Consider the following 25781-nt stretch of genomic DNA (forward strand, 5'->3'; position numbering starts at 1 on the left):
CACATACAATGAAGACACCTTGGTATGCAAATTTGTTACCACATACAATACAGACACCTTGGTATGCAAATTTGTTACCACATACAATACAGACACCTTGGTATGCAATGTTTATTACCACATACAATGAAGACACCTTGGTATGCAAATTTGTTACCACATACAATACAGACACCTTGGTATGCAAAGTTCGTTACCTCATACAATGAAGACACCTTGGTATGCAAATTTGTTACCACATACAATACAGACACCTTGGTATACAAAGTTCGTTACCACATACAATAAAGACACCTTGGTATGCAAAGTTCGTTACCACATACAATACAGACACATTGGTATGCAAAGTTCGTTACCACATACAATAAAGACACGTTGGTATGCAAAGTTCGTTACCACATACAACACAGACACCTTGGTATGCAAATTTCGTTACCACATACAATAAAGACACCTTTGTATGCAATGTTCGTTACCACATACAATACAGACACATTGGTATGCAAGGTCCGTTACCACATGCAATACAGACACCTTGGTATGCAAAGTTCGTTACCACATACAATACAGACACCTTGGTATGCAATGTTCGTTACCACATACAATGAAGACACCTTGGTATGCAAATTTGTTACCACATACAATACAGACACCTTGGTATGCAAATTTGTTACCACATACAATACAGACACCTTGGTATGCAATGTTTATTACCACATACAATGAAGACACCTTGGTATGCAAATTTGTTACCACATACAATACAGACACCTTGGTATGCAATGCTTGTTACCACATACAATACAGACACCTTGGTATGCAAATTTGTTACCACATACAATATAGACACCTTGGTATGTAATGTTCGTTACCACATACAATACAGACACCTTGGTATGCAAAGTTCGTTACCACATACAATACAGACACCTTGGTATGCAATGTTTATTACCACATACAATGAAGACACCTTGGTATGCAATGTTTGTTACCACATACAATGAAGACGCCTTGGTATGCAAATTTGTTACCACATACAATGAAGACACCTTGGTATGCAAATTTGTTACCACATACAATACAGACACCTTGGTATGCAATGTTTGTTACCACATACAATACAGACACCTTGGTATGCAAATTTGTTACCACATACAACACAGACACCTTGGTATGCAAAGTTTGTTACCACATGCAATACAGACACCTTGGTATACAAAGTTCGTTACCACATACAATAAAGACACCATGGTATGCAAAGTTCGTTACCACATACAATATAGACACCTTGGTATGTAATGTTCGTTACCACATACAATACAGACACCTTGGTATGCAAAGTCCGTTACCACATGCAATACAGACACCTTGGTACCCAAAGTTCGTTACCACATACAATAAAGACACCTTGGTATGCAAAGTTCGTTACCATATACAATACAGACACATAGGTATGCAAAGTTCGTTACCACATACAATACAGACACCTTGGTATGCAAAGTCCTTTACCAGATGCAATACAGACACCTTGGTACGCAAAGTTCGTTACCACATACAATAAAGACACCTTGGTATGCAAGGTCCGTTACCCCATGCAATACTGAAACCTTGGTATGCAAAGTTCGTTGTTACCACATACAATACAGACACATTGGTATGCAAGGTCCGTTACCAAATGCAATACAGACACCTTGGTATGCAAAGTTCGTTACCACATACAATACAGACACCTTGGTATGCAAAGTTCGTTACCACATACAATATAGACTCCTTGGTATGTAATGTTCGTTACCACATACAATACAGACACCTTGGTATGCAAAGTTCGTTACCACATACAATGAAGACACCTTGGTATGCAAACTTGTTACCACATACAATACAGACACCTTGGTATGCAAAGTTCGTTACCACATACAATAAAGACACCTTGGTATACAAAGTTCGTTACCACATCCAATACAGACACCTTGGTATGCAAAGTTCGTTACCGCATACAACAAAGACACATTGGTATGCAAAGTCCGTCACCACATACAATACATACACCTTGGTATGCAAAGTTCGTTAACGCATACAATAAAGACACATTGGTATGCAAATTTCGTTACCACATACAATAAAGACACCTTGGTATGCAATGTTCGGTACCACATACAATAAAGACACCTTGGTATGCAATGTTCGGTACCACATACAATACAGACACCTTGGTATGCAATGTTTATTACCACATACAATGAAGACACCTTGGTATGCAAATGTGTTACCACATACAATGAAGACACCTTGGTATGCAAATTTGTTACCACATACAATACAGACACCTTGGTACGCAAATTTGTTACCACATGCAATACAGACACCTTGGTATGCAAAGTTCGTTACCACATACGATATAGACACCTTGGTATGTAATGTTCGTTACCACATACAATACAGACACCTTGGTATGCAATGTTTGTTACCACATACAATGAAGACGCCTTGGTATGCAAATTTGTTACCACATACAATGAAGACACCTTGGTATGCAAATTTGTTACCACATACAATACAGACACCTTGGTATGCAATGTTTGTTACCACATACAATACAGACACCTTGGTATGCAAATTTGTTACCACATACAACACAGACACCTTGGTATGCAAAGTTTGTTACCACATGCAATACAGACACCTTGGTATACAAAGTTCGTTACCACATACAATAAAGACACCATGGTATGCAAAGTTCGTTACCACATACAATATAGACACCTTGGTATGTAATGTTCGTTACCACATACAATACAGACACCTTGGTAATGCGTTCAATGTGTGAACAGTGAACACGGCCAATTTCCTGCTCTTGAGATTTTCACGGGAAAACTACCTCAAATTCGTTATACTATATCATTATCCACTAAAGAATGAAGTGCGACGACTGTAATATAAAACGGGGTGTGCATTTGTGCCAAGGAGATTTGCAATTGTGTGAAAAATGCAAAAAGAAGCGTTTCCAGCACGATGGTCACTCGGCAATGACAGGCACGGTGGTGAATGCCACTGCAACAGATGATGGTAACAACAGTGAAGCCAATATACTAACAATTCTACAGGAAATACGTGGAATTAATGAAAAGTTGGAGAAAATGGGTGCATTGGAGGCAAAACTTGAAAAGGTAGAAACATCTATGCAATTTATTAACGCTTTGTTTGAAGAAAACAGAAAGAAATTAGAGGAGGTGCAGGCTGCTAACCAATTACTTGTGGAAGAGAACAGAGTCCTGAAACACAGAGTCTCGGATTTAGAATGTAATCATAACGAATTAGATCAGTATATAAGAAGAGAAAACCTTGTCATTAGTGGTGTGCCACAAACAGAATGTGAAAATACAGATGCAATAGCTCTGAAAATCGCTCAGATCGCGGACAAAAACATCACCATGTCGGACATAGATGTCTCGCATCGTATCGGAAAACGAAAGCCGTCGGTTGGTCAGCGTTACAATCCCCCCTCTCAAATTATTGTCAGGTTCACAAGTAGAAGAGCTCGCGATGCTGTGTACAAGGCCCGCAAAAACCTGTCAACCGTTAAAACATCGAGTCTCGGTTACGAAGTTACAAATGATATATATATAAATGAGAACTTAACGCCTATTGGGAAAGCTTTATTTACTAAGGTAAACATCAAAAGGAAACAGTGTGGCTGGAAATTTCTATGGACACATTATGGCAAAATTTTAACAAAGAAAGACGAGAATTCACCAGTTGTCTACATTCCAAACGAAGACAGTCTTTGCAAAATATGTTAATGTGACTGTTTGCAGCGTGAAAAGCTGAATTATTCATGAATCCTGACGTAACAGACTCATTGCTATCCAGTAATTACAACTGTGAATCTTATTCAATCGAGCAATTTAACAACAGTGAGTCATTGTCAGTAAATTCCTTTTCTGCCTTACATTTGAATGTTAGATCCATTAGTGCACATTTTGACGACCTTTCAACTCTTTTACACCTTCTGAAAATGAAATTTTCAGTCATTGGTCTCAGTGAGACGTGGTTGCACAGTAATTCTGACACCTCAATTTATAATCTGCCATCTTACAATTTTATTTCAAATTGCCGCACATCTACTTCAGGAGGTGGTGTTGGTCTCTATATACACGAATCGTTGCCTTATACTGTTATTGACTCAGTTATTCTAAGTCATTGTGAGTGTTTATTTGTTGAAACTACATTGGACAACAAACAAGTTATAATAGGTGTAATTTACCGTAAGCCCAATACCTCTGTGCAAGATTTCCTTGATAGTTTTGAGCATTGTCTTGAAACTTTTTGTGCCAATAAAAAATGTATTTTTCTTGGCGATGTCAACATTGATGTTGCTAGCAGCAATAATGCGCATGCTGCCTATGACACAGTTCTCAATGCCAATAATTTTCAACAAATTATACACTCTCCAACTAGAGTAACCGAATCAACATCTACAACAATAGATCACTGTCTTATGAATTTTTTTGATTATTTTATTGAAGCCGGTACCCTAGAGGCGGATCTTAGTGATCATTTTCCAATTTTTGCTGTTTTTAAACATTTACGTCATATATTTAACACAAATCCAACAAATAGTTACAAACATGACTTTTCTTTGTTTAATCCTGAATCATTCAAAGCGGATGTTGCAAAAACGTCATGGATACCAATTTATGAAATATCAGATCCAAATTTGGCCTACGACGCCTTTTACAAACTGTTTAACAACGTTGTCGCTAAACATGTCCCAAGGATTAAAACTCGTTTTTCGTCCAAATCACTCAAAAAGCCCTGGATTACTAAGGGATTGCTTGTCTCTATTAAAAATAAACACAAACTATTTTCTAAAACAAAACGACATTCTGTCAGCTCAATAGTACATAATCAGTATAAAAAGTACCGTAATATTCTCTGTAAACTGTTGAAAGCTGCCAAAAAGTCGTATTTTCGTGACAGATTTTGCACCTCCGCTGGCAATAATAATAAAACATGGCAGGCCATTAATGAAATAATGAATGGAAACATGTGCAAAGCTGGAACCCCTCAAAAATTAAAATCAACCACCAAACCAGATGAATTTGTTACAAACAGTAAGGATATTGCACATTTGTTCAATTCTTACTTTGTTAACATTGGCCCAAAGCTTGCTTCGGAGATTACCTGTAACACCAATTTTAATGACTACCTTGGCAACAGACAATCAGAGTCATTTTTCTTTCGCCCTGTCTGTGCACACGATGTCTTAAATGAAATTGACAAATTTGACATTCGTAAATCCGTTGGTTATGACGGTATTCACCCAAAACTTGTGAAAGTGGCTGCTGAATATATTGCCGAACCAATCGCCTATATTATAAATTGTTCCTTGCCGAAAGGTGTATTCCCTGACAAACTGAAAAAAGCACGGGTGACTCCCATTTTCAAGAAAGGGTGTGCTTATGAAGTTGGAAACTACAGGCCGATTTCCGTTTTACCTGTCTTCAGCAAACTATTCGAATCATTCGCCAATAAACAGTTGTGTGCCTTTATGGACAAATTTAAAATTCTTTCAGAAAATCAGTACGGGTTCCGAAAGCAATATAGCACTAAACTCGCCTTAGCTGATCTCACAGCTGAAATCTCAAAAAGAATAGATGAAGGTTTTGTCACACTTGGTGCTTTTATAGATTTGAGAAAAGCTTTCGATACCATTGATCACATTATTTTGCTAGCTAAACTACAACAATATGGGATTAGAGGGTCAACTTTGAACTGGTTTAAAACTTTTTTGGACGGTCGGCAACAATATGTCAGTACTAAAAACAATGATTCTGACTGTGAAACTATTTCCACAGGGGTACCACAAGGGTCAATCCTAGGCCCTCTTCTTTTTTTAGTTTATATTAATGACATTTCTAGATCATCCCCCCTTTTTTCATTCAGACTATTTGCTGATGACACCAGTCTATTTTATTCCGTAAAAGACCGTTCTGTAAACCTTCACACACTTAATATTGAATTAAATAAAGTTGCTACCTGGTGTAAATCAAATAAATTAACTATAAACATTGACAAAACAAATTTCATGATTTTTCAGACAGCTCAAAGAAAAACAACTATTGAGGGCGTATTATCAATTGATGATTTGTCATTAAGAATGGTGTCGTCAGCTGTTTATTTAGGTGTCACGCTTGACTCAACACTTTGTTGGAGACCCCATATCGATAACATTGTTAAAAAAATCAGTAAAACAATTGGGATAATCTCATACTTGAGGCATTATTTACCAAAATCCATTATGATATTACTTTACAACTCGTTGATTCTCCCACACATTGCTTATTGTATAGAAATATGGGGACACACTTTTAGCACATATATTGATCCAATTTTTAAATTACAAAAAAAGTTTGTCAGATTAATTTCTTTCTCTCATTTTCGAGCAAGTACCACACCACTTTTCCTGCAACTTGGCATTCTTGATGTGTATAAATTATGTAAGTACAATACATGTTTATTTGCATACGATTTGAAAAATGGCCGCCATGCACACTCTCTGGATCATTACGCCTTATCAATATCACATCCATACCATACACGATCAGTAACCTCTGAGAAACTTGCCACACCATAAATTAATTTAAGTTCAACTAAGAAAAGTCTGACATTTTCTCTTGTAAAACATTGGAATGAGCTCCCAACTTCGTTAAAAATATTAACTTTACGAAACTCGTTCAAAACGGCATTAAAAAAATATCTTTTAACTAATGTATAAATACTTGCATTATTGTAGTATATGTATTAGTATTGTCTATTTTTGTTTTCTTCATTATTATTGATTATGAGAGTTTGTAGTCTCTTTACTTACTTAATTATGTATTTATTTATTTATTTTTAACTTAACATTATAATTTTTTTTGTGTATCACTATTCACAACAACGTATATTTTAACAGTTGAGTATGGTTTTGGGGCCAGGGACTAGATTAGTTCTGCTAGAACTACCTCTCTGGTCCCCACCAGGAATAATATATATATTATTATTATTCATTCAGATAAAGTTTCCTGTACAATTGTCTCTTTTTTCTGGTGGAATAAATCTATTCTATTCTATTCTATTCTATTCTATTCTATTCTAAAGTCCGTTACCACATGCAATACAGACACCTTGGTACCCAAAGTTCGTTACCACATACAATAAAGACACCTTGGTATGCAAAGTTCGTTACCATATACAATACAGACACATAGGTATGCAAAGTTCGTTACCACATACAATACAGACACCTTGGTATGCAAAGTCCTTTACCAGATGCAATACAGACACCTTGGTACGCAAAGTTCGTTACCACATACAATAAAGACACCTTGGTATGCAAGGTCCGTTACCCCATGCAATACTGAAACCTTGGTATGCAAAGTTCGTTGTTACCACATACAATACAGACACATTGGTATGCAAGGTCCGTTACCAAATGCAATACAGACACCTTGGTATGCAAAGTTCGTTACCACATACAATACAGACACCTTGGTATGCAAAGTTCGTTACCACATACAATATAGACTCCTTGGTATGTAATGTTCGTTACCACATACAATACAGACACCTTGGTATGCAAAGTTCGTTACCACATACAATGAAGACACCTTGGTATGCAAACTTGTTACCACATACAATACAGACACCTTGGTATGCAAAGTTCGTTACCACATACAATAAAGACACCTTGGTATACAAAGTTCGTTACCACATCCAATACAGACACCTTGGTATGCAAAGTTCGTTACCGCATACAACAAAGACACATTGGTATGCAAAGTTCGTCACCACATACAATACATACACCTTGGTATGCAAAGTTCGTTAACGCATACAATAAAGACACATTGGTATGCAAATTTCGTTACCACATACAATAAAGACACCTTGGTATGCAATGTTCGGGACCACATACAATAAAGACACCTTGGTATGCAATGTTCGGTACCACATACAATACAGACACCTTGGTATGCAATGTTTATTACCACATACAATGAAGACACCTTGGTATGCAATGTTTGTTACCACATACAATACAGACACCTTGGTATGCAAATTTGTTACCACATACAACACAGACACCTTGGTATGCAAAGTTTGTTACCACATGCAATACAGACACCTTGGTATACAAAGTTCGTTACCACATACAATAAAGACACCATGGTATGCAAAGTTCGTTACCACATACAATATAGACACCTTGGTATGTAATGTTCGTTACCACATACAATACAGACACCTTGGTATGCAAAGTCCGTTACCACATGCAATACAGACACCTTGGTACCCAAAGTTCGTTACCACATACAATAAAGACACCTTGGTATGCAAAGTTCGTTACCATATACAATACAGACACATAGGTATGCAAAGTTCGTTACCACATACAATACAGACACCTTGGTATGCAAAGTCCTTTACCAGATGCAATACAGACACCTTGGTACGCAAAGTTCGTTACCACATACAATAAAGACACCTTGGTATGCAAGGTCCGTTACCCCATGCAATACTGAAACCTTGGTATGCAAAGTTCGTTGTTACCACATACAATACAGACACATTGGTATGCAAGGTCCGTTACCAAATGCAATACAGACACCTTGGTATGCAAAGTTCGTTACCACATACAATACAGACACCTTGGTATGCAAAGTTCGTTACCACATACAATATAGACTCCTTGGTATGTAATGTTCGTTACCACATACAATACAGACACCTTGGTATGCAAAGTTCGTTACCACATACAATGAAGACACCTTGGTATGCAAACTTGTTACCACATACAATACAGACACCTTGGTATGCAAAGTTCGTTACCACATACAATAAAGACACCTTGGTATACAAAGTTCGTTACCACATCCAATACAGACACCTTGGTATGCAAAGTTCGTTACCGCATACAACAAAGACACATTGGTATGCAAAGTTCGTCACCACATACAATACATACACCTTGGTATGCAAAGTTCGTTAACGCATACAATAAAGACACATTGGTATGCAAATTTCGTTACCACATACAATAAAGACACCTTGGTATGCAATGTTCGGTACCACATACAATAAAGACACCTTGGTATGCAATGTTCGGTACCACATACAATACAGACACCTTGGTATGCAATGTTTATTACCACATACAATGAAGACACCTTGGTATGCAAATGTGTTACCACATACAATGAAGACACCTTGGTATGCAAATTTGTTACCACATACAATACAGACACCTTGGTACGCAAATTTGTTACCACATGCAATACAGACACCTTGGTATACAAAGTTCGTTACCACATACAATAAAGACACCTTGGTATGCAAAGTTCGTTACCACATACAATATAGACACCTTGGTATGTAATGTTCGTTACCACATACAATACAGACACCTTGGTATGCAAAGTCCGTTACCACATGCAATACAGACACCTTGGTACGCAAAGTTTGTTACCACATACAATAAAGACACCTTGGTATGCAAAGTTCGTTACCATATACAAGACAGACACATAGGTATGCAAAGTTCGTTACCACATACAATAAAGACACCTTGGTATGCAAAGTCCGTTACCCCATGCAATACAGAAACCTTGGTATGCAAAGTTCGTTGTTACCACATACAATACAGACACATTGGTATGCAAGGTCCGTTACCAAATGCAATACAGACACCTTGGTATGCAAAGTTCGTTACCACATACAATACAGACACCTTGGTATGCAAAGTTCGTTACCACATACAATATAGACTCCTTGGTATGTAATGTTCGTTACCACATACAATACAGACACCTTGGTATGCAAAGTTCGTTACCACATACAATGAAGACACCTTGGTATGCAAACTTGTTACCACATACAATACAGATACCTTGGTATGCAAAGTTCGTTACCACATACAATAAAGACACCTTGGTATACAAAGTTCGTTACCACATCCAATACAGACACCTTGGTATGCAAAGTTCGTTACCGCATACAACACAGACACATTGGTATGCAAAGTTCGTCACCACATACAATACATACACCTTGGTATGCAAAGTTCGTTAACGCATACAATAAAGACACATTGGTATGCAAAGTTCGTTACCACATACAATAAAGACACCTTGGTATGCAATGTTCGGTACCACATACAATAAAGACACCTTGGTATGCAATGTTCGGTACCACATACAATACAGACACCTTGGTATGCAAGGTCCGTTACCACATACAATGAAGACACCTTGGTATGCAAGGTTCGTTACCACATACAATGAAGACACCTTGGTACGCAAATTTGTTACCACATACAATACAGACACCTTGGTATGCAAAGTTCGTTACCACATACAATACAGACACCTTGGTATACAAAGTTCGTTACCACATATAATAAAGACACCTTGGTATGCAAAGTTCGTTACCACATACAATACAGACACATTGGTATGCATAGTTCGTTACCACATACAATAAAGACACGTTGGTATGCAAAGTTTGTTACCACATACAATACATACACATTGGTATGCAAAGTTTGTTACAACATACAATAAAGACACCTTGGTATGCAAAGTTCGTTACAACATACAATACAGACACATTGGTATGCAAGGTCCGTTACCACATGCAATACAGACACCTTGGTATGCAAAGTTCGTTACCACATACAATACAGACACCTTGGTATGCAAAGTTCGTTACCACATACAATATAGACACCTTGGTATGCAAAGTCCGTTACCACATGCAATACAGACACCTTGGTACGCAAAGTCCGTTACCACATACAATAAAGACACCTTGGTATGCAAAGTCTGTTACCCCATGCAATACAGAAACCTTGGTATGCAAAGTTCGTTACCACATGCAATACAGACACCTCGGTATGCAAAGTTCGTTACCACATACAATACAGACACCTTGGTATGCAAAGTCCGTTACCACATACAATACAGACACCTTGGTATGCAAAGTTCGTTAACACATACATTACAGACACCTTGGTATGCAAAGTGCGATACCACATACAATACAAACACCTTGGTATGCAAAGTTCGTTACCATATACAATACAGACACCTTGGTATGCAAAGTCCGTTACCAATTACAATACAGACACCTTGGTATGCAAAGTTCGTTACCACATACATTACAGACACCTTGGTATGCAAAGTACGTTACCACATACAATACAAACACCTTGGTATGCAAAGTTCGTTACCATATACAATACAGACTCCTTGGTATGTAATGTTCGTTACCACATACAATACAGACACCTTGGTATGCTAAGTTCGTTACCACATACATTACAGACACCTTGGTATGCAAAGTGCGTTACCACATACAATACAAACACCTTGGTATGCAAAGTTCGTTACCACATACAATACAGACACCTTGGTATGCAAAGTTCGTTACCTCATACAATGAAGACACCTTGGTATGCAAATTTGTTACCACATACAATACAGACACCTTGGTATACAAAGTTCGTTACCACATACAATAAAGACACCTTGGTATGCAAAGTTCGTTACCACATACAATACAGACACATTGGTATGCAAAGATCGTTACCACATACAATAAAGACACGTTGGTATGCAAAGTTCGTTAACATATACAACACAAACACCTTGGTATGCAAATTTCGTTACCACATACAATAAAGACACCTTGGTATGCAATGTTCGTTACCACATATAATACAGACACATTGGTATGCAAGGTCCATTACCACATGCAATACAGACACCTTGGTATGCAAAGTTCGTTACCACATACAATACAGACACCTTGGTATTCAATGTTCGTTACCACATACAATGAAGACACCTTGGTATGCAAATTTGTTCCCACATACAATACAGACACCTTGGTATGCAAATTTGTTACCACATACAATACAGACACCTTGGTATGCAATGTTTATTACCACATACAATGAAGACACCTTGGTATGCAAATTTGTTACCACATACAATACAGACACCTTGGTATGCAAAGTTCGTTACCTCATACAATGAAGACACCTTGGTATGCAAATTTGTTACCACATACAATACAGACACCTTGGTATACAAAGTTCGTTACCACATACAATAAAGACACCTTGGTATGCAAAGTTCGTTACCACATACAATACAGACACATTGGTATGCAAAGTTCGTTACCACATACAATAAAGACACGTTGGTATGCAAAGTTCGTTACCACATACAACACAGACACCTTGGTATGCAAATTTCGTTACCACATACAATAAAGACACCTTTGTATGCAATGTTCGTTACCACATACAATACAGACACATTGGTATGCAAGGTCCGTTACCACATGCAATACAGACACCTTGGTATGCAAAGTTCGTTACCACATACAATACAGACACCTTGGTATGCAATGTTCGTTACCACATACAATGAAGACACCTTGGTATGCAAATTTGTTACCACATACAATACAGACACCTTGGTATGCAAATTTGTTACCACATACAATACAGACACCTTGGTATGCAATGTTTATTACCACATACAATGAAGACACCTTGGTATGCAAATTTGTTACCACATACAATACAGACACCTTGGTATGCAATGCTTGTTACCACATACAATACAGACACCTTGGTATGCAAATTTGTTACCACATACAATATGGACACCTTGGTATGTAATGTTCGTTACCACATACAATACAGACACCTTGGTATGCAAAGTTCGTTACCACATACAATACAGACACCTTGGTATGCAATGTTCGTTACCACATACAATACAGACACCTTGGTATGCAAAGTTCGTTACCACATACAATACAGACACCTTGGTATGCAAAGTTCGTTACCACATACGATATAGACACCTTGGTATGTAATGTTCGTTACCACATACAATACAGACACCTTGGTATGCAAATTTGTTACCACATACAATACAGACACCTTGGTATGCAATGTTTGTTACCACATACAATGAAGACGCCTTGGTATGCAAATTTGTTACCACATACAATGAAGACACCTTGGTATGCAGATTTGTTACCACATACAATACAGACACCTTGGTATGCAATGTTTGTTACCACATACAATACAGACACCTTGGTATGCAAATTTGTTACCACATACAATATAGACACCTTGGTATGTAATGTTCGTTACCACATACAATACAGACACCTTGGTATGCAAAGTTCGTTACCACATACAATACAGACACCTTGGTATGCAATGTTCGTTACCACATACAATACAGACACCTTGGTATGCAAAGTTCGTTACCACATACAATACAGACACCTTGGTATGCAAAGTTCGTTACCACATACGATATAGACACCTTGGTATGTAATGTTCGTTACCACATACAATACAGACACCTTGGTATGCAAATTTGTTACCACATACAATACAGACACCTTGGTATGCAATGTTTGTTACCACATACAATGAAGACGCCTTGGTATGCAAATTTGTTACCACATACAATGAAGACACCTTGGTATGCAAATTTGTTACCACATACAATACAGACCCCTTGGTATGCAATGTTTGTTACCACATACAATACAGACACCTTGGTATGCAAATTTGTTACCACATACAACACAGACACCTTGGTATGCAAAGTTTGTTACAACATGCAATACAGACACATTGGTATACAAAGTTCGTTACCACATACAATAAAGACACCATGGTATGCAAAGTTCGTTACCACATACAATATAGACACCTTGGTATGTAATGTTCGTTACCACATACAATACAGACACCTTGGTATGCAAAGTCCGTTACCACATGCAATACAGACACCTTGGTACCCAAAGTTCGTTACCACATACAATAAAGACACCTTGGTATGCAAAGTTCGTTACCATATACAATACAGACACATAGGTATGCAAAGTTCGTTACCACATACAATACAGACACCTTGGTATGCAAAGTCCTTTACCAGATGCAATACAGACACCTTGGTACGCAAAGTTCGTTACCACATACAATAAAGACACCTTGGTATGCAAGGTCCGTTACCCCATGCAATACTGAAACCTTGGTATGCAAAGTTCGTTGTTACCACATACAATACAGACACATTGGTATGCAAGGTCCGTTACCACATACAATACAGACACCTTGGTATGCAAAGTTCGTTACCACATACAATGAAGACACCTTGGTATGCAAACTTGTTACCACATACAATACAGACACCTTGGTATGCAAAGTTCGTTACCACATACAATAAAGACACCTTGGTATACAAAGTTCGTTACAACATCCAATACAGACACCTTGGTATGCAAAGTTCGTTACCGCATACAACAAAGACACATTGGTATGCAAAGTTCGTCAACACATACAATACATACACCTTGGTATGCAAAGTTCGTTAACGCATACAATAAAGACACATTGGTATGCAAAGTTCGTTACCACATACAATAAAGACACCTTGGTATGCAATGTTCGGTACCACATACAATAAAGACACCTTTGTATGCAATGTTCGTTACCACATACAATACAGACACATTGGTATGCAAGGTCCGTTACCACATGCAATACAGACACCTTGGTATGCAAAGTTCGTTACCAATTACAATACAGACACCTTGGTATGCAAAGTTCGTTACCACATACATTACAGACACCTTGGTATGCAAAGTGCGTTACCACATACAATACAAACACCTTGGTATGCAAAGTTCGTTACCATATACAATACAGACTCCTTGGTATGTAATGTTCGTTACCACATACAATACAGACACCTTGGTATGCTAAGTTCGTTACCACATACATTACAGACACCTTGGTATGCAAAGTGCGTTACCACATACAATACAACACCTTGGTATGCAAAGTTCGTTACCATATACAATACAGACACCTTGGTATGCAAAGTTCGTTACCACATACAATACAGACACCTTGGTATGCAAAGTTCGTTACCTCATACAATGAAGACACCTTGGTATGCAAATTTGTTACCACATACAATACAGACACCTTGGTATACAAAGTTCGTTACCACATACAATAAAGACACCTTGGTATGCAAAGTTTGTTACCACATACAATACAGACACATTGGTATGCAAAGATCGTTACCACATACAATAAAGACACGTTGGTATGCAAAGTTCGTTAACACATACAACACAAACACCTTGGTATGCAAATTTCGTTACCACATACAATAAAGACACCTTGGTATGCAATGTTCGTTACCACATACAATACAGACACATTGGTATGCAAGGTCCATTACCACATGCAATACAGACACCTTGGTATGCAAAGTTCGTTACCACATACAATACAGACTCCTTGGTATGCAATGTTCGTTACCACATACAATGAAGACACCTTGGTATGCAAATTTGTTACCACATACAATACAGACACCTTGGTATGCAAATTTGTTACCACATACAATACAGACACCTTGGTATGCAATGTGTATTACCACATACAATGAAGACACCTTGGTATGCAAATTTGTTACCACATACAATACAGACACCTTGGTATGCAAAGTTCGTTACCTCATACAATGAAGACACCTTGGTATGCAAATTTGTTACCACATACAATACAGACACCTTGGTATACAAAGTTCGTTACCACATACAATAAAGACACCTTGGTATGCAAAGTTCGTTACCACATACAATACAGACACATTGGTATGCAAAGTTCGTTACCACATACAATAAAGACACGTTGGTATGCAAAGTTCGTTACCACATACAACACAGACACCTTGGTATGCAAATTTCGTTACCACATACAATAAAGACACCTTTGTATGCAATGTTCGTTACCGCATACAATACAGACACATTGGTATGCAAGGTCCGTTACCACATGCAATACAGACACCTTGGTATGCAAAGTTCGTTACCACATACAATACAGACACCTTGGTATGCAATGTTCGTTACCACATACAATGAAGACACCTTGGTATGCAAATTTGTTACCACATACAATACAGACACCTTGGTATGCAAATTTGTTACCACATACAATACAGACACCTTGGTATGCAAACTTGTTACCACATACAATACAGACACCTTGGTATGCAAAGTTCGTTACCACATACAATAAAGACACCTTGGTATACAAAGTTCGTTACAACATCCAATACAGACACCTTGGTATGCAAAGTTCGTTACCGCATACAACAAAGACACATTGGTATGCAAAGTTCGTCACCACATACAATACATACACCTTGGTATGCAAAGTTCGTTAACGCATACAATAAAGACACATTGGTATGCAAAGTTCGTTACCACATACAATAAAGACACCTTGGTATGCAATGTTCGGTACCACATACAATAAAGACACCTTTGTATGCAATGTTCGTTACCACATACAATACAGACACATTGGTATGCAAGGTCCGTTACCACATGCAATACAGACACCTTGGTATGCAAAGTTCGTTACCAATTACAATACAGACACCTTGGTATGCAAAGTTCGTTACCACATACATTACAGACACCTTGGTATGCAAAGTGCGTTACCACATACAATACAAACACCTTGGTATGCAAAGTTCGTTACCACATACAATACAACACCTTGGTATGCAAAGTTCGTTACCATATACAATACAGACACCTTGGTATGCAAAGTTCGTTACCACATACAATACAGACACCTTGGTATGCAAAGTTCGTTACCTCATACAATGAAGACACCTTGGTATGCAAATTTGTTACCACATACAATACAGACACCTTGGTATACAAAGTTCGTTACCACATACAATAAAGACACCTTGGTATGCAAAGTTTGTTACCACATACAATACAGACACATTGGTATGCAAAGATCGTTACCACATACAATAAAGACACGTTGGTATGCAAAGTTCGTTAACACATACAACACAAACACCTTGGTATGCAAATTTCGTTACCACATACAATAAAGACACCTTGGTATGCAATGTTCGTTACCACATACAATACAGACACATTGGTATGCAAGGTCCATTACCACATGCAATACAGACACCTTGGTATGCAAAGTTCGTTACCACATACAATACAGACTCCTTGGTATGCAATGTTCGTTACCACATACAATGAAGACACCTTGGTATGCAAATTTGTTACCACATACAATACAGACACCTTGGTATGCAAATTTGTTACCACATACAATACAGACACCTTGGTATGCAATGTTTATTACCACATACAATGAAGACACCTTGGTATGCAAATTTGTTACCACATACAATACAGACACCTTGGTATGCAAAGTTCGTTACCTCATACAATGAAGACACCTTGGTATGCAAATTTGTTACCACATACAATACAGACACCTTGGTATACAAAGTTCGTTACCACATACAATAAAGACACCTTGGTATGCAAAGTTCGTTACCACATACAATACAGACACATTGGTATGCAAAGTTCGTTACCACATACAATAAAGACACGTTGGTATGCAAAGTTCGTTACCACATACAACACAGACACCTTGGTATGCAAATTTCGTTACCACATACAATAAAGACACCTTTGTATGCAATGTTCGTTACCGCATACAATACAGACACATTGGTATGCAAGGTCCGTTACCACATGCAATACAGACACCTTGGTATGCAAAGTTCGTTACCACATACAATACAGACACCTTGGTATGCAATGTTCTTTACCACATACAATGAAGACACCTTGGTATGCAAATTTGTTACCACATACAATACAGACACCTTGGTATGCAAATTTGTTACCACATACAATACAGACACCTTGGTATGCAATGTTTATTACCACATACAATGAAGACACCTTGGTATGCAATGTTCGTTACCACATACAATGAAGACACCTTGGTATGCAAATTTGTTACCACATACAATACAGACACCTTGGTATGCAAATTTGTTACCACATACAATACAGACACCTTGGTATGCAATGTTTATTACCACATACAATGAAGACACCTTGGTATGCAAATTTGTTACCACATACAATACAGACACCTTGGTATGCAATGCTTGTTACCACATACAATACAGACACCTTGGTATGCAAATTTGTTACCACATACAATATAGACACCTTGGTATGTAATGTTCGTTACCACATACAATACAGACACTTTGGTATGCAAAGTTCGTTACCACATACAATACAGACACCTTGGTATGCAATGTTCGTTACCACATACAATACAGACACCTTGGTATGCAAAGTTCGTTACCACATACAATACAGACACCTTGGTACCCAAAGTTCGTTACCACATACAATAAAGACACCTTGGTATGCAAAGTTCGTTACCATATACAATACAGACACATAGGTATGCAAAGTTCGTTACCACATACAATACAGACACCTTGGTATGCAAAGTCCTTTACCAGATGCAATACAGACACCTTGGTACGCAAAGTTCGTTACCACATACAATAAAGACACCTTGGTATGCAAGGTCCGTTACCCCATGCAATACTGAAACCTTGGTATGCAAAGTTCGTTGTTACCACATACAATACAGACACATTGGTATGCAAGGTCCGTTACCAAATGCAATACAGACACCTTGGTATGCAAAGTTCGTTACCACATACAATACAGACACCTTGGTATGCAAAGTTCGTTACCACATACAATATAGACTCCTTGGTATGTAATGTTCGTTACCACATACAATACAGACACCTTGGTATGCAAAGTTCGTTACCACATACAATGAAGACACCTTGGTATGCAAACATGTTACCACATACAATACAGACACCTTGGTATGCAAAGTTCGTTACCACATACAATAAAGACACCTTGGTATACAAAGTTCGTTACCACATCCAATACAGACACCTTGGTATGCAAAGTTCGTTACCGCATACAACAAAGACACATTGGTATGCAAAGTTCGTCACCACATACAATACATACACCTTGGTATGCAAAGTTCGTTAACGCATACAATAAAGACACATTGGTATGCAAAGTTCGTTACCACATACAATAAAGACACCTTGGTATGCAATGTTCGGTACCACATACAATAAAGACACCTTTGTATGCAATGTTCGTTACCACATACAATACAGACACATTGGTATGCAAGGTCCGTTACCACATGCAATACAGACACCTTGGTATGCAAAGTTCGTTACCAATTACAATACAGACACCTTGGTATGCAAAGTTCGTTACCACATACATTACAGACACCTTGGTATGCAAAGTGCGTTACCACATACAATACAAACACCTTGGTATGCAAAGTTCGTTACCATATACAATACAGACTCCTTGGTATGTAATGTTCGTTACCACATACAATACAGACACCTTGGTATGCTAAGTTCGTTACCACATACATTACAGACACCTTGGTATGCAAAGTGCGTTACCACATACAATACAACACCTTGGTATGCAAAGTTCGTTACCATATACAATACAGACACCTTGGTATGCAAAGTTCGTTACCACATACAATACAGACACCTTGGTATGCAAAGTTCGTTACCTCATACAATGAAGACACCTTGGTATGCAAATTTGTTACCACATACAATACAGACACCTTGGTATACAAAGTTCGTTACCACATACAATAAAGACACCTTGGTATGCAAAGTTCGTTACCACATACAATACAGACACATTGGTATGCAAAGATCGTTACCACATACAATAAAGACACCTTGGTATGCAATGTTCGTTACCACATACAATACAGACACATTGGTATGCAAGGTCCATTACCACATGCAATACAGACACCTTGGTATGCAAAGTTCGTTACCACATACAATACAGACACCTTGGTATGCAATGTTCGTTACCACATACAATGAAGACACCTTGGTATGCAAATTTGTTACCACATACAATACAGACACCTTGGTATGCAAATTTGTTACCACATACAATACAGACACCTTGGTATGCAATGTTTATTACCACATACAATGAAGACACCTTGGTATGCAAATTTGTTACCACATACAATACAGACACCTTGGTATGCAAAGTTCGTTACCTCATACAATGAAGACACCTTGGTATGCAAATTTGTTACCACATACAATACAGACACCTTGGTATACAAAGTTCGTTACCACATACAATAAAGACACCTTGGTATGCAAAGTTCGTTACCACATACAATACAGACACATTGGTATGCAAAGTTCGTTACCACATACAATAAAGACACGTTGGTATGCAAAGTTCGTTACCACATACAACACAGACACCTTGGTATGCAAATTTCGTTACCACATACAATAAAGACACCTTTGTATGCAATGTTCGTTACCACATACAATACAGACACATTGGTATGCAAGGTCCGTTACCACATGCAATACAGACACCTTGGTATGCAAAGTTCGTTACCACATACAATACAGACACCTTGGTATGCAATGTTCGTTACCACATACAATGAAGACACCTTGGTATGCAAAGTTCGTTACCACATACAATAAAGACACCTTGGTATACAAAGTTCGTTACAACATCCAATACAGACACCTTGGTATGCAAAGTTCGTTACCGCATACAACAAAGACACATTGGTATGCAAAGTTCGTCAACACATACAATACATACACCTTGGTATGCAAAGTTCGTTAACGCATACAATAAAGACACATTGGTATGCAAAGTTCGTTACCACATACAATAAAGACACCTTGGTATGCAATGTTCGGTACCACATACAATAAAGACACCTTTGTATGCAATGTTCGTTACCACATACAATACAGACACATTGGTATGCAAGGTCCGTTACCACATGCAATACAGACACCTTGGTATGCAAAGTTCGTTACCAATTACAATACAGACACCTTGGTATGCAAAGTTCGTTACCACATACATTACAGACACCTTGGTATGCAAAGTGCGTTACCACATACAATACAAACACCTTGGTATGCAAAGTTCGTTACCATATACAATACAGACTCCTTGGTATGTAATGTTCGTTACCACATACAATACAGACACCTTGGTATGCTAAGTTCGTTACCACATACATTACAGACACCTTGGTATGCAAAGTGCGTTACCACATACAATACAACACCTTGGTATGCAAAGTTCGTTACCATATACAATACAGACACCTTGGTATGCAAAGTTCGTTACCACATACAATACAGACACCTTGGTATGCAAAGTTCGTTACCTCATACAATGAAGACACCTTGGTATGCAAATTTGTTACCACATACAATACAGACACCTTGGTATACAAAGTTCGTTACCACATACAATAAAGACACCTTGGTATGCAAAGTTTGTTACCACATACAATACAGACACATTGGTATGCAAAGATCGTTACCACATACAATAAAGACACGTTGGTATGCAAAGTTCGTTAACACATACAACACAAACACCTTGGTATGCAAATTTCGTTACCACATACAATAAAGACACCTTGGTATGCAATGTTCGTTACCACATACAATACAGACACATTGGTATGCAAGGTCCATTACCACATGCAATACAGACACCTTGGTATGCAAAGTTCGTTACCACATACAATACAGACTCCTTGGTATGCAATGTTCGTTACCACATACAATGAAGACACCTTGGTATGCAAATTTGTTACCACATACAATACAGACACCTTGGTATGCAAATTTGTTACCACATACAATACAGACACCTTGGTATGCAATGTGTATTACCACATACAATGAAGACACCTTGGTATGCAAATTTGTTACCACATACAATACAGACACCTTGGTATGCAAAGTTCGTTACCTCATACAATGAAGACACCTTGGTATGCAAATTTGTTACCACATACAATACAGACACCTTGGTATACAAAGTTCGTTACCACATACAATAAAGACACCTTGGTATGCAAAGTTCGTTACCACATACAATACAGACACATTGGTATGCAAAGTTCGTTACCACATACAATAAAGACACGTTGGTATGCAAAGTTCGTTACCACATACAACACAGACACCTTGGTATGCAAATTTCGTTACCACATACAATAAAGACACCTTTGTATGCAATGTTCGTTACCGCATACAATACAGACACATTGGTATGCAAGGTCCGTTACCACATGCAATACAGACACCTTGGTATGCAAAGTTCGTTACCACATACAATACAGACACCTTGGTATGCAATGTTCGTTACCACATACAATGAAGACACCTTGGTATGCAAATTTGTTACCACATACAATACAGACACCTTGGTATGCAAATTTGTTACCACATACAATACAGACACCTTGGTATGCAAACTTGTTACCACATACAATACAGACACCTTGGTATGCAAAGTTCGTTACCACATACAATAAAGACACCTTGGTATACAAAGTTCGTTACAACATCCAATACAGACACCTTGGTATGCAAAGTTCGTTACCGCATACAACAAAGACACATTGGTATGCAAAGTTCGTCACCACATACAATACATACACCTTGGTATGCAAAGTTCGTTAACGCATACAATAAAGACACATTGGTATGCAAAGTTCGTTACCACATACAATAAAGACACCTTGGTATGCAATGTTCGGTACCACATACAATAAAGACACCTTTGTATGCAATGTTCGTTACCACATACAATACAGACACATTGGTATGCAAGGTCCGTTACCACATGCAATACAGACACCTTGGTATGCAAAGTTCGTTACCAATTACAATACAGACACCTTGGTATGCAAAGTTCGTTACCACATACATTACAGACACCTTGGTATGCAAAGTGCGTTACCACATACAATACAAACACCTTGGTATGCAAAGTTCGTTACCACATACAATACAACACCTTGGTATGCAAAGTTCGTTACCATATACAATACAGACACCTTGGTATGCAAAGTTCGTTACCACATACAATACAGACACCTTGGTATGCAAAGTTCGTTACCTCATACAATGAAGACACCTTGGTATGCAAATTTGTTACCACATACAATACAGACACCTTGGTATACAAAGTTCGTTACCACATACAATAAAGACACCTTGGTATGCAAAGTTTGTTACCACATACAATACAGACACATTGGTATGCAAAGATCGTTACCACATACAATAAAGACACGTTGGTATGCAAAGTTCGTTAACACATACAACACAAACACCTTGGTATGCAAATTTCGTTACCACATACAATAAAGACACCTTGGTATGCAATGTTCGTTACCACATACAATACAGACACATTGGTATGCAAGGTCCATTACCACATGCAATACAGACACCTTGGTATGCAAAGTTCGTTACCACATACAATACAGACTCCTTGGTATGCAATGTTCGTTACCACATACAATGAAGACACCTTGGTATGCAAATTTGTTACCACATACAATACAGACACCTTGGTATGCAAATTTGTTACCACATACAATACAGACACCTTGGTATGCAATGTTTATTACCACATACAATGAAGACACCTTGGTATGCAAATTTGTTACCACATACAATACAGACACCTTGGTATGCAAAGTTCGTTACCTCATACAATGAAGACACCTTGGTATGCAAATTTGTTACCACATACAATACAGACACCTTGGTATACAAAGTTCGTTACCACATACAATAAAGACACCTTGGTATGCAAAGTTCGTTACCACATACAATACAGACACATTGGTATGCAAAGTTCGTTACCACATACAATAAAGACACGTTGGTATGCAAAGTTCGTTACCACATACAACACAGACACCTTGGTATGCAAATTTCGTTACCACATACAATAAAGACACCTTTGTATGCAATGTTCGTTACCGCATACAATACAGACACATTGGTATGCAAGGTCCGTTACCACATGCAATACAGACACCTTGGTATGCAAAGTTCGTTACCACATACAATACAGACACCTTGGTATGCAATGTTCTTTACCACATACAATGAAGACACCTTGGTATGCAAATTTGTTACCACATACAATACAGACACCTTGGTATGCAAATTTGTTACCACATACAATACAGACACCTTGGTATGCAATGTTTATTACCACATACAATGAAGACACCTTGGTATGCAATGTTCGTTACCACATACAATGAAGACACCTTGGTATGCAAATTTGTTACCACATACAATACAGACACCTTGGTATGCAAATTTGTTACCACATACAATACAGACACCTTGGTATGCAATGTTTATTACCACATACAATGAAGACACCTTGGTATGCAAATTTGTTACCACATACAATACAGACACCTTGGTATGCAATGCTTGTTACCACATACAATACAGACACCTTGGTATGCAAATTTGTTACCACATACAATATAGACACCTTGGTATGTAATGTTCGTTACCACATACAATACAGACACTTTGGTATGCAAAGTTCGTTACCACATACAATACAGACACCTTGGTATGCAATGTTCGTTACCACATACAATACAGACACCTTGGTATGCAAAGTTCGTTACCACATACAATACAGACACCTTGGTACCCAAAGTTCGTTACCACATACAATAAAGACACCTTGGTATGCAAAGTTCGTTACCATATACAATACAGACACATAGGTATGCAAAGTTCGTTACCACATACAATACAGACACCTTGGTATGCAAAGTCCTTTACCAGATGCAATACAGACACCTTGGTACGCAAAGTTCGTTACCACATACAATAAAGACACCTTGGTATGCAAGGTCCGTTACCCCATGCAATACTGAAACCTTGGTATGCAAAGTTCGTTGTTACCACATACAATACAGACACATTGGTATGCAAGGTCCGTTACCAAATGCAATACAGACACCTTGGTATGCAAAGTTCGTTACCACATACAATACAGACACCTTGGTATGCAAAGTTCGTTACCACATACAATATAGACTCCTTGGTATGTAATGTTCGTTACCACATACAATACAGACACCTTGGTATGCAAAGTTCGTTACCACATACAATGAAGACACCTTGGTATGCAAACATGTTACCACATACAATACAGACACCTTGGTATGCAAAGTTCGTTACCACATACAATAAAGACACCTTGGTATACAAAGTTCGTTACCACATCCAATACAGACACCTTGGTATGCAAAGTTCGTTACCGCATACAACAAAGACACATTGGTATGCAAAGTTCGTCACCACATACAATACATACACCTTGGTATGCAAAGTTCGTTAACGCATACAATAAAGACACATTGGTATGCAAAGTTCGTTACCACATACAATAAAGACACCTTGGTATGCAATGTTCGGTACCACATACAATAAAGACACCTTTGTATGCAATGTTCGTTACCACATACAATACAGACACATTGGTATGCAAGGTCCGTTACCACATGCAATACAGACACCTTGGTATGCAAAGTTCGTTACCAATTACAATACAGACACCTTGGTATGCAAAGTTCGTTACCACATACATTACAGACACCTTGGTATGCAAAGTGCGTTACCACATACAATACAAACACCTTGGTATGCAAAGTTCGTTACCATATACAATACAGACTCCTTGGTATGTAATGTTCGTTACCACATACAATACAGACACCTTGGTATGCTAAGTTCGTTACCACATACATTACAGACACCTTGGTATGCAAAGTGCGTTACCACATACAATACAACACCTTGGTATGCAAAGTTCGTTACCATATACAA

General features: G+C 38.0%; 1 protein-coding gene across 2 annotated transcripts in view; it reads right to left on the bottom strand.

Moving 5' to 3' along the window:
• The window catches only part of LOC100372412 (uncharacterized), a 222802-nt gene that overhangs the window by 117880 nt on the left and 79141 nt on the right, over window positions 1-25781 (bottom strand). The window lies entirely within an intron of this gene.

Source organism: Saccoglossus kowalevskii, chromosome 22, assembly GCF_978046115.1.
Source record: "Saccoglossus kowalevskii chromosome 22, keSacKowa6.1, whole genome shotgun sequence".
NCBI classification, from domain to species: Eukaryota; Metazoa; Hemichordata; class Enteropneusta; family Harrimaniidae; genus Saccoglossus; species Saccoglossus kowalevskii.